Genomic DNA, 15,466 nt, shown 5'->3' with positions numbered 1-15,466 from the left:
TTAGGTTTTTTTTAGGTCACTCTCTCTCTTTGTTTACGGAGGTGCTATCCTCAGATAATAGCATCGTTTGCTTTCGCCGAAAAGCCTTTTTGAAATCTGACATGTTGTCTGGATTCACAACAAGTGTAGCTTTAATTTGGTATCTTACATGTGTGATTTCATAAAAGTTTGATTTTTATAGTAATTTATTTGAATTTGGCGCTCTGCATTTTCTCTGGCTTTTGGCCAGTTGGGACGCTAGCGTCCCACATATCCCAGAGAGGTTAAGAAATGTGTGGAGTGGTTGAAAAACAAGTTTTAATGACTCCAACCTAAGTGTATGTAAACTTCCGACTTCAAATGTAGGTTGGGCAAAACTAAACATGACGGTGTTCGCTTTAGCAATCTCACTGGAATAAAGACCTCCTCCATTCCTGTCATTATTGAAAGAGATTGTGATACCTCACATCTCAAAATAGGGCTACTTAATGTTAGATCCCTCACCAAGGCAGTTATAGTCAGTGAACTAATCACTGATCATAATCTTTATGTGATTGGCCTGACTGAAACATGGCTTAAGCCTGATGAATTTACTGTGTTAAATTAGGCCTCTCCTAGTGACCATATCCCCTGCGCATCCCGCAAAGGCGGAGGTGTTGCTAACATTTACGATAGAAAATTTCAATTTACGAAAACAAAATGACTGCGTTTTCGTCTTTTGAGCTTCTAGTCATGAAATTCATGCAGCCTACTCAATTACTTTTTATAGCTACTGTTTACAGACCTCCTGGGCCATATACAGCGTTCCTCACTGAGTTCCCTGAATTCCTATTGGACCTTGTAGTCATGGCAAATAATATTCACATTTTTGGTGACTTTAATATTCACATGGAAAAGTCCACAGACCCACTCCAAAAGGCTTTCGGAGCCAGTGGGTTTTGTCCAACATGTTTCCGGACATACTCACTGCCACAGTTATACTCTGGACCTAGTTTTGTCCCGTGGAATAAATATTGTGGATCTTAATGTTTTTCCTCATAATCCTGGATATAAATTCTCAGACAACCCAAAGATTACAGACTCCCTCCACCTACCCAAGGACGTCAGAGGACAAAAATTGGTTAACCACCTAACTGAGGAACTCAATTTAACCTTGCATAATGGTCATCTACAAGTCCATGCTAGGTAAAGCTCCGCCTTATCTCTGTTCACTGGTCACGATAGCAACACCCAACCACCCGTAACACGTGCTCCAGCAGGTGTATCTCACTGATCATCCCTAAAGCCAACACCTCATTTGGCCGTCTTTCGTTCCGGTTCTCTGCTGCCTGTGACTGGAACGAATTGCAAAAATCGCTGAAGTTGGATACTTTTATCTCCCTCACCAACTTCAAACATCTGCTATCTGAGCAGCTAACCGATCGCTGCAGCTGTACATAGTCTATTGGTAAATAGCCCACCCATTTTTACCTACCTCATCCCCATACTGTTTTTATTTATTTACTTTTCTGCTCTTTTGCACACCAATATCTCTACCTGTACATGACCATCTGATCATTTATCACTCCAGTGTTAATCTGCAAAATTGTAATTATTCACCTACCTCCTCATGCCTTTTGCACACAATGTATATAGACTCTCCTTTTTTTCTACTGTGTTATTGACTTGTTAATTGTTTACTCCATGTGTAACTCTGTGTTGTCTGTTCACACTGCTATGCTTTATCTTGGCCAGGTCGCAGTTGTAAATGAGAACTTGTTCTCAACTAGCCTACCTGGTTAAATAAAGGTGAAATAAAAATTTTAAAAATAAAAATAATACCCTAGACGCAGTCGCACCCCTAAAAAAAAAATAACATTTGTCATAAGAAACTAACTCCCTGGTATACAGAAAATACCCGAGCACTGAAGCAAGCTTCCTGAAAATTGGAACGGAAATGGCGCTACGCCAAACTGGAAGTCTTCCGACAAGCTTGGAAAGACAGTACCGTGCAGTATCGAAGAGCCCTCACTGCTGCTCCACCAAACTGGAAGTCTTCCGACTAGCTTGGAAAGACAGTACCGTGCAGTATTGAAGAGCCCTCACTGCTGCTCAATCATCCGATATTTCCAACTTAATTGAGGAGAATAAGAACAATCCCAAAAATGTTTTGATACTGTCGCAAAGCTAACTAAAAAGCAGCATTCCCCAAGAGAGGATGGCTTTCATTTCAGCAGTGATAAATTCATGATCTACATTGACAAAATGATGATCATTAGAAAGCAACTTACGGACTCCTCTTTAAATCTGCGTATTTCTCCAATGCTCAGTTGTCCTGAGTCTGCACAACACTGCCAGGACCTAGGATCAAGGGAGACACTCAAGTTTTTTAATACTATATCTTTTGACACATTGATGAAAATAGTCTTGGCCTCTAAACCTTCAAGCTGCATAATGGACTCTATTCCAACTAAACTCCTGAAATTGTTGCTTCCTGTGCTTGGCCCTCCTATGTTCCTGTGCTTGGCCCTCCTATGTTCCTGTGCTTAGCCCTCCACCAGATGTGTACAAAACTCACTAAAAGTGGCAGTAATAAAGCCTCTCTTGAAAAAGCCAAACCTTGACCCAGAAAATATCAAAACTATCGCCTATATCTAATCTCCCATTCCTCTCAACAACAAAAAAAGCTGTTGCGCAGCAACTCACTGCCTTCCTGAAGACAAACAATGTATATACGAAACGCTTCAGTCTGGTTTTAGACCCCATCATAGCACTGAGACTGCACTCGTGAAGGTGGTAAATTACCTTTTAATGGCATTAGACCAAGGCTCTGCATCTGTCCTCGTGCTCCTAGGCCTTATTGCTGCATTTTTTCTGTACAGCACTTTGTGATATCGGCTGACGTAAAAAGGGCTTTATACATAAATTTGATTGATTGATCAGTACTTCGCTGGCACCTCTCCAAACTTCCATTGACGTCTTTCGAGAAACAGTCAACACGAATGGGCCACACTTCATTACACTAGAAGGTTTCTTCGCTGACAAAGCCTGACAATTTCCGAGCTAGAGGCAGCTGTCTCTCATATGAAAACGGCCAACACAGCTCTACTTTCTAAGGTAGATTTGTTGGAGAATTATACAAGAACGGAGAATATCTGTATCGTTGGTGTCACGGAGGGAATTGAGACTGGAGTCAACCTTGTGAAATTTGTCTCCGACATGCTGATATACAGTTGAAGTCAGAAGTTTACATACACTTAGGTTGGAGTCATTAAAACTTGTTTTTCAACCAATCCACAAATGTCTTGTTAACAAACTATAGTTTTGGCAAGTCGGTTAGGACATCTACTTTTTGCATGACATCTACGTTCTGCAAGTAATTGTTTTATTGATTATTTCACTTATAATTCACTGTATCATAATTCCAGTGGGTCAGAAGTTTACATACACTCAGTTGACTGCCTTTAAACAGCTTGGAAAATTCCAGAAAATTATGTCATGGCTTTAGAAGCTTCTGATAGGCTAATTGACCACATTTGAGTCAATTGGAGGAGTACCTGTGGATGTATTTCAAGGCCTTCAAACTCAGTGCCTCTTCGCTTGACATCACGGGAAAATCAAAAGAAATCAGCCAAGACCTCAGAAAAACAATTGTAGACCGCCACAAGTCTGGTTCATCCTTGGGAGAAAATTCCAAAAGCCTGAAGGTACCACGTTCATCTGTACAAACAATAGTACGCAAGTATAAACACCATGGGACCACGCAGCCGTCACACCGCTCAGGAAGGAGACGTGTTCTGCCTCCTAGAGATGAACGTACTTTGGTGCAAAAAGTGCAAATCAATCCCAGAACAGCAAAGAACCTTGTGAAGATGCTGGAGGAAACAGGTACAGAATTATCTATATCTACAGTACAACGAGTCCTACATCGACATAACCTGACAAGCCGCTCAGCAAGGAAGAAGCCACTGCTCCAAAACTGCCATAAAAAAAAAGCCAGACCACGGTTTGCAACTGTACATGGGGACAAAGATTGTACTTTTTGGAGAAATGTCCTCTGGTCTGATGAAACAAAAATAGAACTGTTTGGCATTAATGACCATTGTTATGTTTGGATGGAAAAGGGGGAGGCTTGCAAGCCGAAGAACACCATCCCAACCGTGAAGCACGGAGGTGACAGCATAATGTTGTGGGGGTGCTTTGCTGAAGGAGTGCACCAGGCACTTCATAAAATAGATGGTATCATGAGGAGGACAATTATGTGGATATATTGAAGCAACATCTCAAGACATCAGTGTTAAGCTTGGTGACAAATGGGTCTTCCAAATGGACAATGACCCCAAGCATACTTCCAAAGTTGTGGCAAAATGGCTTAAGGACAACAAAGTCAAGGTATTGACTGACCTCAATCCCATAGAAAATTTGTGGACAGAACTGAAAAAGCGTGTGCGAGCAAGGAGGCCTACAAATTTGACTCAGTTACACCAGCTCTGTCAGGAGAAATGGGCCAAAATTCACCCAACTTATTGTGGGAAGCTTGTGGAAGGCTACCCGAAACATTTTACCCGAGTTAAACTATTTAACGGCAATGCTACTAAATACTAATTGAATGTATGTAAACTTCTGACCCACTGGGAATGTGATGAAATAAATAAAAGCTTAAATAAATCATTCTCTCAACTATTATTCTGACATTTCACATTCTTAAAATAAAGTGGTGATCCTAACTGACCTAATACAGGGATTTTTTACTAAGATTAAATATCAGGTATTGTGAAAAGTTTAAATGTATTTGGCTAAGGTGTATGTAAACTTCGTACGTCAACTTTATCTACCCCAGTCAAGTTTATTAAGGTATTTCCAAATCTGCCAGTTTATTCGCACTCAAAACCCAACCTTTCCAATTCTATCACCCGGATCGGGTTTGGATGACCTTTTGAAAACACCTTTTCAACTAAATTGACTCACGCCATATTCTTTAGATAAGCAGGTCCCTTGATAACCTGTCACTTAATAAAATCACTTGGAAAAGGAACTTGGTCGAGAGATCTCTGATGAAGTCTGGAATTGTGTAAATGGAAGCTCCTCTTGTGCCCTGCTCAGTCTTAAACAGTTTAAGGTACTTCACCGTATCCATTTCAGTAGGGCCAGACTGTTCAAATTATACCCAAATATTGATGGTACATGTGACAGGTGTAAAAGCTCCTTGGCGGACTTGACTCACCATATCCAGGTCGAGGGGGAACAAAAAGGGGAAAAAATGTACGATATGTTTACACTGTGAATAAAAAAATGTATATATATATATAAATATATTTTTTAAATACTACAGTACCTACTATAGAGTTCTGTAGTAAACTAAAGTCTACTGTAGAATACTATGCTACACACTGTAGTATACCTTGATCATGTGTAGTACTTACTATACACACTGTAGTATTTACAGTACAGTCTGCAAAAACTTTACAGTGAATACTATAGTATTTAAGAAGTAAGATGGCGCTGACATAGATGGTCGCCTCACTTCAGGTCCTTAGGAAACTATGCAGTTATTTGTTATTTTATGTATTATTTCCTACATTGTTAGCCCAGGAAATCTCAAGTGTTATTACATACAGCCGGGAAGAACTATTCGCGCAAAAGTGAACGCTCGAACCACCGCTTTTAATCATGGCAAGGCGACTGGAAACATGACCAAATACAAACAGTGCAGCTATTCCCTCTGCAAGGCAATCAAACAAGCAAAGCATCAGTATAGAGACAAAGTAGAGTCGCAATTCAGTGGTTCAAACACGAGACGTATGTGGCAGGGTCTACAGTCAATCATGGATTACAAAAAGAAAACCAGCCATGTTGCGGACATCGACGTCTTGCTCCCAGACAAATTAAACAACTTGGACTGTGGGCTCTCCTTCTCCGTGGCCAACGTGAGTATGTTTTACGTGAGTAAAACATTTAAAAGTGTTAACCCTCGCAAGGCTGCCGGCCCAGACGGCATCCCTAGCCGCGTCCTTAGAGCATGCGCAGACCAGCTGGCTGGTGTGTTTACGGACATATTCAATCAATCCCTATCCCAGTCTGTTGTCCCCACATGCTTCAAGATGAACACCATTGTTCCTGTTTCCAAGAACGCTAAGGTAACTGAACTAAATGACTATCGCCCTGTTGCACTCACTTCTGTCATCATGAAGTGCTTTGAGAGACTAGGCAAGGATCTTATCACCTCCACCCCACCTGATACCCTAGACCTACTCCAATTTGCTTACCGCCCCAATAGGTCCACTGACGATGCAATCGCCATCACTCTGCACACTGCCCTATCCCATCTGGACAAGAGGAATACCTATGTAAGAATGCTGTTCATTGACTACAGCTCAGCATTTAATACCATAGTACCCTCCAAACTCGTCACTAAGCTCGAAACCCTGGGTCTCGACCCCGCCCTATGCAACTGGGTCCTGGACTTTCTGACGGGCCGCACCCAGGTGGTGAAGGTAGGAAACAACATCTCCACCCCACTGATCCTCAACACTGGGGCCCCACAAGAGTGCGTTCTCAGCCCTCTCCTGTACTCTCTGTTCACCCATGACTGCGTGACCATGCAACCTCCAACTCAATCATCAAGTTTGCAGACGACACTACAGTGGTAGGCTTGATTACCAACAATGAAGAGACGGCCTACGGGGAGGAAGTGAGGGCCCTCAGAGTGTGGTGTCAGGAATATAACCTCTCACTCAACATCAACAAAACATGGGAGATGATGGTGGACTTCAGGAAACAGCAGACGGAACACCCCCCCCCCACATCGACGGGACAGTTGTGGAGAAGGTAGAAAGTTTTAAGTTCCTCGGCGTACAAAAGTGGCCAAAAGTTTTGAGAATTACACAAATATTAATTTCCAAAGTTTGCTGCTTCAGTGTCTTTAGATATTTTTGTCAGATGTTACTATGGAATACTGAAGTATAATTACAAGCATTTCATAAGTGTCAAAGGCTTTTATTGACAATTACATGAAGTTGATGCAAAGAGTCAATATTTGCAGTGTTGACCCTTCTTTTTCAAGACCTCTGCAATCAGCCCTGGCATGCTGTCAATTATCTTCTGGGCCACATCCTGACTGATGGCAGCCCATTCTTGCATAATCAATGCTTGGAGTTTGTCCGAATTTGTTGGTTTTTGTTTGTCCACCCGCCTCTTGAGGATTGACCACAAGTTCTCAATGGGATTAAGGTCTAGGGAGTTTCCTGTTCATGGACCCAAAATATCTATGTTTTGTTCCCCGAGCCACTTAGTTATCACTTTTGCCTTATGGCAAGGTGCTCCATCATGCTGGAAAAGGCATTGTTCGTCACCAAACTGTTCTTGGATGGTTGGGAGAAGTTGCTCTCAGAGGATGTGTTGGTACCATTCTTTATTCGTGGCTGTGTTCTAAGGCAGAATTGTGAGTGAGCCCACTCCGTTGGTTGAGAAGCAACCCCACACATGAATGGTCTCAGGATGCTTTACTGTTGGCATGACACAGGACACAGGACGCTCACCTTGTCTTCTCCGGACAAGCTTTTTTCCGGATGCCCCAAACGTTCGGAAAGGGGATTCATCTGAGAAAATGACTTTAACCCAGTCCTCAGCAGTCCAATCCCTGTACCTTTTGCAGAATATCAGTCTGTCCCTGATGTTTTTACTGGAGAGAAGTGGCTTCTTTGCTGCCCTTCTTGACACCAGGCCATCCTCCAAAAGTCTTTGCTTCACTGTGCATCCAGATGCACTCACACCTGATGCCATTCCTGAGCAAGCTCTGTACTGGTGGTGCCCCAATCCCGCAGCTGAATCAACTTTAGGAGACGGTCCTGGCTCTTGCTGGAATTTCTTGGGCACTCTGAAGCCTTCTTCACAACAATTGAACCGCTCTCCTTGAAGTTCTTGACGATCCAATAAATGGTTGATTTAGGTGCAATCTTACTGGCAGCAATATCCTTGCCTGTGAAGCTCTTTTTGTAGAAAGCAATGATGACGGCACGTGTTTCCTTGCAGGGAACCATGGTTGACAGAGGAAGAACAATGATTACAAGCACCGCCCTCCAGTCTGTTTTTTTTTAACTCAATCAGAATGACAGAGTGATCTCCAGCCTTGTCCTCGTCAACACTCACACCTGTGTTAACGAGAAAATCACTGACATGATGTCAGCTGGTCCTTTTATGGCAGGGCTGAAATGCAGTGGAAATGTTTTTGGGGGGATTCAGTTCATTTGCATGGCAAATAGGGACTTAATTACAATTAATTGCAATTCATCTGATCACTCTTCATAACATTCTGGAGTATATGCAAATTGCCATCATACAAACTGAGGCAGCAGACTTTGTGAAAATTACTATTTGTGTCATTCTCAAAACTTTTGGCCACGACTGTACACATCACGGACAAACTGAAATGGTCCACCCACACAGCCAGCCTGGTGAAGAAGGTGCAACAGGGCCTCTTCAACCTCAGGAGGCTTAAGAAATTTGTCTTGTCACCTAAAACCCTCACAAACTTTTACAGATGGACAATCGAGAATTTCCTGTTGGGTTGTATCACCACCTGGTACGGCAACTGCACCACCCTTAACCGCAAGGATCTCAAGAGGGCAGTGCGGTCTGCACAACGCATCACCAGGGGCAAACTACCTGCCCTCCAGGACACCTACACCACCCGAAATCACAGGAAGGCCAAAAAGATCATCAAGGACAACAACCACCCGAGCCACTGCTTGTTCACCCCGCTATCATCCAGAAGGCGAGGTCAGTACAGGTGCATCAAAGCTGGGACCGAGAGACTGAAAAACAGCTTCAATCTCAAGGTCATCAGACTGTTAAAGAGCCATCATGAACATAAAGAGGCAACGACCCTGAGCACACAGCCAAGACAACGCAAGAGTGGCTTTGTGACAAGTCTCTGAATGTACTTGAGTGGTCCAGCCAGAGCCCGGACTTGAATATCTCTGAAGAGACCTGAAAATAGCTGTGCAGCAACCCTCCCCATCTAACCTGACAGAGCTTGAGAGGATCTGCAGAGAAGAATGGGAGAAACTTTCCAGATAAAGGTGTGTCACGTTTGTAGTGTCATACCCAAGAAGGCTGTAATCGCTGCCAAAGATGTTTCAACAAAGTTCTGAGTAAAGGGTCTGAATACTTAGGTAAATGTAAAATTTTAGTTTTTTATAAATTTGCAAAAAAATCTAAAAACCTATATTTGCTTTGTCATTATGGGTAGATTGGTGTGGAAAAAATAAAAATTAATCAATTTTAGAATAAGGCAGTAACGTAACAAAATGTGGAACAAGTCAAGGGGTCTGAATACTTTCTGCATGCTCTGCATGTGTATCACACTTCCCATCGGGAGAGAGAGACCCATTTTGGCTGGTGTTGCAGTAAAATGGTTTTCATATCACAAACACAATTCTGTAGGCACACAGTGTGAAAAAAAGCCTAGTCAAATTATCTTCTGAGCAAATCAATTGTGAGATTGTGTTTTTTCTGTCCCCACCCGTTTCCCCTCTCAAATTCAAATGTTAATTGGCTGCAATGATGAATTATGTCATTAATCTGAATATTTAACGCACTGTGACTTTTGAGCGTCACAGACAAAGATTTTTATGTTGGATTGTTCTCATCACAAAATGGAAACAATGATATCAAGGGAAACATTAGAATGATTTCCAACCTCACAGTTAGTCCATGCTAATGGGTCCAGCATACCTTAATATTCTGACAGAGTGTACAGTATGGCCTCTATACAGAGAGAGCAGAGAATATCACCTGCCTTATTTTCATGAACCTTCCTTCCAGCATAAAACACATATCTCTGTCATAGGTAAGGAAGTCCTATCATATTCCTGTCAAATAGACTTTCTTCTCTGCAGAATAAAAATATTAATTTTTTGATTTCTATCGGGTAAAATATTACATTTGCACCATGGCTCTGTGGTGGAGAACAGTTTGTGCATCAGAACATAGGAGACATTTACAGCAGAGGTGATAAGACAACCCATTAGATAACGTGGGCACATTCCATGGCCTGGATTAAAGAAGACCTTTTATTAATGCAGTAAGTACAAAAAGCCTTGGGAATAACCCAGATATGTGGTGCAAAGAAAGTAACAGGGATATGTGTAATCACAGGGGTAACAGAGATAGGTGCAATCACAGGGGTAAGAGATAGGTGTAATCACAGGGGTAACAGAGATAGGTGCATTCACCGGGGTAACAGAGATAGGTGCAGTCACAGGGGTAACAGAGATAGGTGTAATCACAGGGGTAACAGAGATAGGTGTAATCACAAGGGTAACAGAGATAGGTGTAATCACAGGGGTAACAGAGATAGGTGGCATCACAGGGGTAACAGAGATAGGTGGCATCACAGGGGTAACAGTAGGAGTAGAAGTTGGTTATTCCACTGTTACTGTTAAGTCGGTGTCCATTAATTGTGACTACATCTTGACATTTTAACTGAATAAATTCAAAATAGCTTTCAGAGGTGAGCTATAGCAGCTATAGCAGAGAGAGAGACAGAGAGAGAGCTGTACAATGGATGGAGAATCCCCCTCTGATCTACATCCCCAATTCACCAGGAGGAATTGTAAGCCTGTCAAATCATCTCTCTCACTCACTCTCTCTTTCCACCGCCCACCCCGCAAGCAAGCACGTATGCAGAGAGAGAGAGGAGAGAGAGAGAGTGTGAGAGAGAGAGAGACAGAGAGAGAGCGAGAGAGAAGGACAGAGCGAGAGAAGAGAGAGAGAGAGTGAGAGAGAGAGTGAGAGAGAAGGGGAGAGAGAGAGAGAGAGAGAGTGTGAGAGAGAGTGAGAGAGAAGGGGAGAGAGAGAGAGAGAGAGAGAGAGAAGGAGAGAGAGAGAGAGAGGAGAGAGGGAGAGAGAGAGGAGACAGAGAGGAGACAGAGAGAGAGAGAGAGAGGAGACAGAGAGAGACAGAGAGAGAGAGAGAGAGAGAGAGAGAGAGAGAGAGAGAGAGAGAGAGAGAGAGAGAGAGCTCCCTCTGCTGGAACCTGTTTGCTTAACTTCACATTGAAAACCTTGCGTAGATTCATATGATCAATAAAACCCTGTTTACTGAGTGAAACAAACATGCTTTCTTACTACAGTGGAAGAGTATTGTATTTGATCTATCCAAGAATATGGTTTGAATCTGTCCCAAACTTGGTGGACAGTTGCTGTATGTGTATTTAGGATACGCTGAGTTAAATGATGACCCCCATGTCTTCACGCTGACTATATCAGACCACCAGTTTGTCTGTTGACAAGGGAGAAAAAAGGGGTTTGAAGAATTTTAACAGTCAACTTAAAAACAGAGAGAAAACCAATTCAATATAGTGGCATCACATTACCTAACATCCATTTACTGAACTTCTGGTTATGATTAGATTCAGATGTTCAATGCAACACATATCTATGCATAGTCACTTTACCCCAACCTACATGTACAAATGACCTCGACTAACCTGTACCCCACACATTGATTCAGTACCGGTACCCCCATAGCCTTGTTATTGTTATGTCATTTTATTTTGTTACTTTATATTTTATTTTGTTACTTTAGTTTATTTAGTAAATATTTTCTTAACTCTATTTCTTGACTGCATTGTTGGTTAAGGGCTTGTTAAGCATTTCACTGTTGTATTCGGCGCATGTGACAAGTACAATTTGATTTGATTGTTGTCCATTAAATGCATTGCTTTCTGACATGATAAAGGAGGGATAACACTTGACTTGTGTAACACACATTTAATGTAGAAAAAATAATTAACATAACACAAAATATAACAGTGTTGAGCTGTGCTGTAGCTATATAATGTCAAATGTAAAGCTTTTATTTACACATATACGGTAAATAGAAGGATCATTTTTTTTTAACTAATTGACAACACAACAGATCCTGTGTGAAATTGTGTAATGCTTGTCTCGGGCCAGTGGCTGGAATGTTAGAGTTGTTATAGTGCATAGAGTCCTTTGATTGTGTCCTGACTCATTATGTTCACTGGCTAGACATTAGACCTATTGACCAGGGGTGTATTCATTAGATGAAGACCATAGCAAAATGTTGCAAAACGTTTTGCAATGGTAACCGTTTGCTCCAAACAAGAAAACATTTCGAGAAAAAAAAAAGAGGTGTTTCTATTGGACTGTCACACCCTGACCATAGAGAGCTGTTTATTCTCTGTTGGTTGGGGCGTGATAGTGACTAGGGTGGGTCATCTAGGTGATGAATGGTTTATGTTGGCCTGGTGTGGTTCCCAATCAGAGACAGCTGTTTATCGTTGTCTCTGATTGGGGATCATATTTAGGCAGCCATTTCCGCATTGTGCTTTGTGGGATCTGGTCTACAGATAGTTGCGTGCCAGTAGCTGCATGTGTGCATGCATGCCAGTAGCTGCATGTGTGCATGCATGCCAGTAGCTGCATGTGTGCATGCATGCCAGTAGCGTCATGTGTGCATGCCAGTAGCGTCATGTGTGCATGCCAGTAGCGTCATGTGTGCATGCATGCCAGTAGCGTCACGGGTCGGTCGATGAATTAAAATATGCGGATCTCTATGCACGCTGTGCCTTGGGCCGCTCATTATGACAAATGTTACATGGACAAATTCCGGTAGGTCCCTCCATGTTTCCTTTCATTTGGTTCCATTTGGGTTCTTAGTGAATACACCCCAGACATAGAAAACATGGTTAAAACAAGATCAGAGGTTAACACAAATTAACAATGTAGTTTCAGAGGTTTGTACATGTTAATGCATTTTTGGGGAATTTTGAATTTACAAACCTCTTCTGCCCCATCCCTACAAACTAACTCAGGATGCAGATGTGCGGTTGAGGAGGGCTCTTCTAGTCCACTCATAAGCCAGGAATAGAGCTCCGTTGGAGGGGAAGTGGGGGTTAGACCAGAATACAAAGCAGGGACACCTGGAACAGAGGCAATACACCAAGCACATCATGCACATCATGCATACATAAAACCCCATACATGTGAAATCTAAAGGGGCTCAAACTAGAAAGCTGTGACAGACAAAGCTATCACAAACTAAATAGCTCATACTGCTAAACCGTATCACATTACATGTGGGGACAATCCTAATCTTCTGTAGATAATGAGTTAATTAATTTCTGTTATCTGGAAAACAAAGCTGCCAACATGAAAGGAAATTATTGGGTGATAAATCAGTCAGAAGTTAACTGATTAACACTACATTTGAGTTTCACAGAATGCACCTAGTTTAGAAGACCTTGGCTAAACTGTAGAATCAGATTATTAAAAATAATGTGGAGGAAGATGTTGTCACCTTCTGTCCTTATTATACCGAGCAGTGTTCTGAGAAACCCAGCCTGCTTGCCTGACATGGCGTGAACCTGGATTCTGGATTTGACACTGCCAACCAAAAGCTGCTAAAAAATTCAAATGTTATAAAATGAATGGCAGAACTCACCCAAGTCAACATTGGACTGGCCAGGGTTCTGCAGAATTATCTAAAACAACATTGGAGGTGGCTTATGGTAGAGAAATTAACATTAAATTCTCTGGCAACAGCTCTGGTGGACATTCCTGCAGTCAGCATGACAATTGCACGCTCCCCTAAAACTTGAGACATCTATGGCATTGTGTTGCATGATAAAATTGCACATTTTAGCGTGGCCTTTTTATTGCCCCCAGCACAAGGTGCACCTGTGTAATGATCATGCTGTTTAATCAATTTCTTGATATGCCACACCTGTCAGGTGAATGGATTATCTTGGCAAAGGAGAAATGCTCACTAACAGGGATGTAAACACATTTGTGTACACATTTTGAGGGTAATATTGTTTTGGAAAAATTCTGTGATCTTTTATTTCAGGATATGAAACATGGGACCAACACTTCACACTTCAGTGTACACTCTGCATAATGTGCTTTCAACTATGACCCTCAGGTTATATGGGTGGTTCACCTAAGGTATATTGCATTCACCAACTACACGTTTTTGCACTGGTTTTGATAAGAAATTGATTCCTCTTGAATAAGAGATGACCTCCTACCCAAATATGTCTACTATTTGTACGGTCCCATAAGGTCACCAGAGAACAGTTGCAACACTTACATGCATGACACCAGGGAGGTCTCCCCCCGAGCCTCATCTCATGCATGGCCTGCATACGACCCTTCACCAGCTCTCTGAGACACACCAGTGAGGAGAAGACCAATGCCAGGGAGCCAGACAGGGTATACAGCAGGCTACTGTGACAGAGGTTAAAGATAATTAGAGAGAGAATCACAGGAGGGAAAAGGGAAACATCAGCAATAGACAATAACATACGAAGATGAAGACTTATTTGTAAGACAAAAACACAGTGAAGGGGAGAGGGATGAGACGAGAATGCAAAGACAAAGATCCTGTGTTGCCAACCTGAGGTCAGACACGTTCTCCAGCCCAAAGTCTCTCCTGGTGAGCTGCTGGCAGGCCCCGTATCAGACAAAGAGCACAGCATTCCAGCCACGTTGGCCAGGTCAGGCACAGAGCCCGTTGTGGCAGTAAGTCTTCAGGAAACAGTCCAGGAAACCACTGTACAGGCTGGTATGGGGGGTGATAAGTGGCAGAATTAAGCCTGGGCAAACATACCACCGCATGGCTGTCGCCTACCATTGAACATCAAACTGACATGACACCAATGCCTTACTAATGTCTGCATGACACCTGCGTGTTAATGAAAGTCATAAGGTGCATAGTTTATATTTATGGGACATTCCGCTGAATCGGTACTATTTGCATGTTGTATCTTTTCAAAATTAAACTTCATTCCTTATCTTTTTTCAGCACTATCTAATAACACACGTTTAACTATTCAAAATGTGTAATGGTCAATCTCAGACAATTCTATTTTTTTTTTTTTACAAGGTTTCTAGAATGGAAGATGGTTGCATTTTTCCTCAGTCCTGTTACCAAAACTCTTTAAATATGTTAATATCAATGTTTACTGTTTAGATGTTTAAAACAGTTTAAATATCAATTAAATGTCATGCCAACTAGTTTTGTTTTTCCCTCAAAGTGGGTATTTTAAAGAAAATTGGTTTGCATGGTCAAAATAAATATCTGTAGCTAAAAAGTCAACTTACGCAGGCAAAATGTGTTTTTTATTTGTGTGTTTTTTTATTTTTAAGGGAGACCCCCTTAGATTTTTGATGAATGTATCATGTGATTTATCAAACAACTGTTTAAATGATGGACCAAACCATTGAAAAACAAGTGGTTTATCTTTTTTTTATTACTAAAAAACAATGAAGCAACAGGAATGAACATTGGGTCACAGGAATGAGCGCTGAGTAACAGGAATGAGCGCTGAGTAACAGGAAGGAGCGCTGAGTAACAGGAAGGAGCGCTGAGTAACAGAAAGGAGCGCTGAGTAACAGGAAGGAGCGCTGAGTAACAGGAAGGAGCGCTGAGTAACAGGAAGGAGCGCTGAGTAACAGGAAGGAGCGCTGAGTAACAGGA

At 42.0% G+C, this 15,466-nt stretch overlaps 1 long non-coding RNA gene across 3 annotated transcripts; it reads right to left on the bottom strand.

The window, feature by feature from the left end:
- Window positions 1-11,034: 11,034 nt before the first annotated feature.
- LOC139388364 (uncharacterized) lies at window positions 11,035-14,785 on the bottom strand. 3 transcript variants are annotated; one of them, XR_011629272.1, is made up of 3 exons: window positions 14,384-14,785; window positions 12,769-14,214; window positions 11,035-11,242 (listed from the first exon to the last, which is right to left on the bottom strand). It is a non-coding gene; the product is annotated as an uncharacterized lncRNA (long non-coding RNA). The 3 variants fall into 3 exon arrangements; XR_011629273.1 differs by lacking the exon at window positions 11,035-11,242 and having other exon boundaries at window positions 12,425-12,908; window positions 13,430-14,214; XR_011629274.1 differs by lacking the exon at window positions 11,035-11,242 and having other exon boundaries at window positions 12,425-12,908; window positions 14,078-14,214.
- Between the last annotated feature and the right edge of the window lie 681 nt (window positions 14,786-15,466).

Source organism: Oncorhynchus clarkii, chromosome 29 (assembly GCF_045791955.1).
Source record: "Oncorhynchus clarkii lewisi isolate Uvic-CL-2024 chromosome 29, UVic_Ocla_1.0, whole genome shotgun sequence".
NCBI classification, from domain to species: domain Eukaryota; kingdom Metazoa; phylum Chordata; class Actinopteri; order Salmoniformes; family Salmonidae; genus Oncorhynchus; species Oncorhynchus clarkii.
The sequence above is the reverse complement of the archived record's forward strand: the minus strand, read 5'-3'. Positions and strand labels throughout refer to the sequence as shown.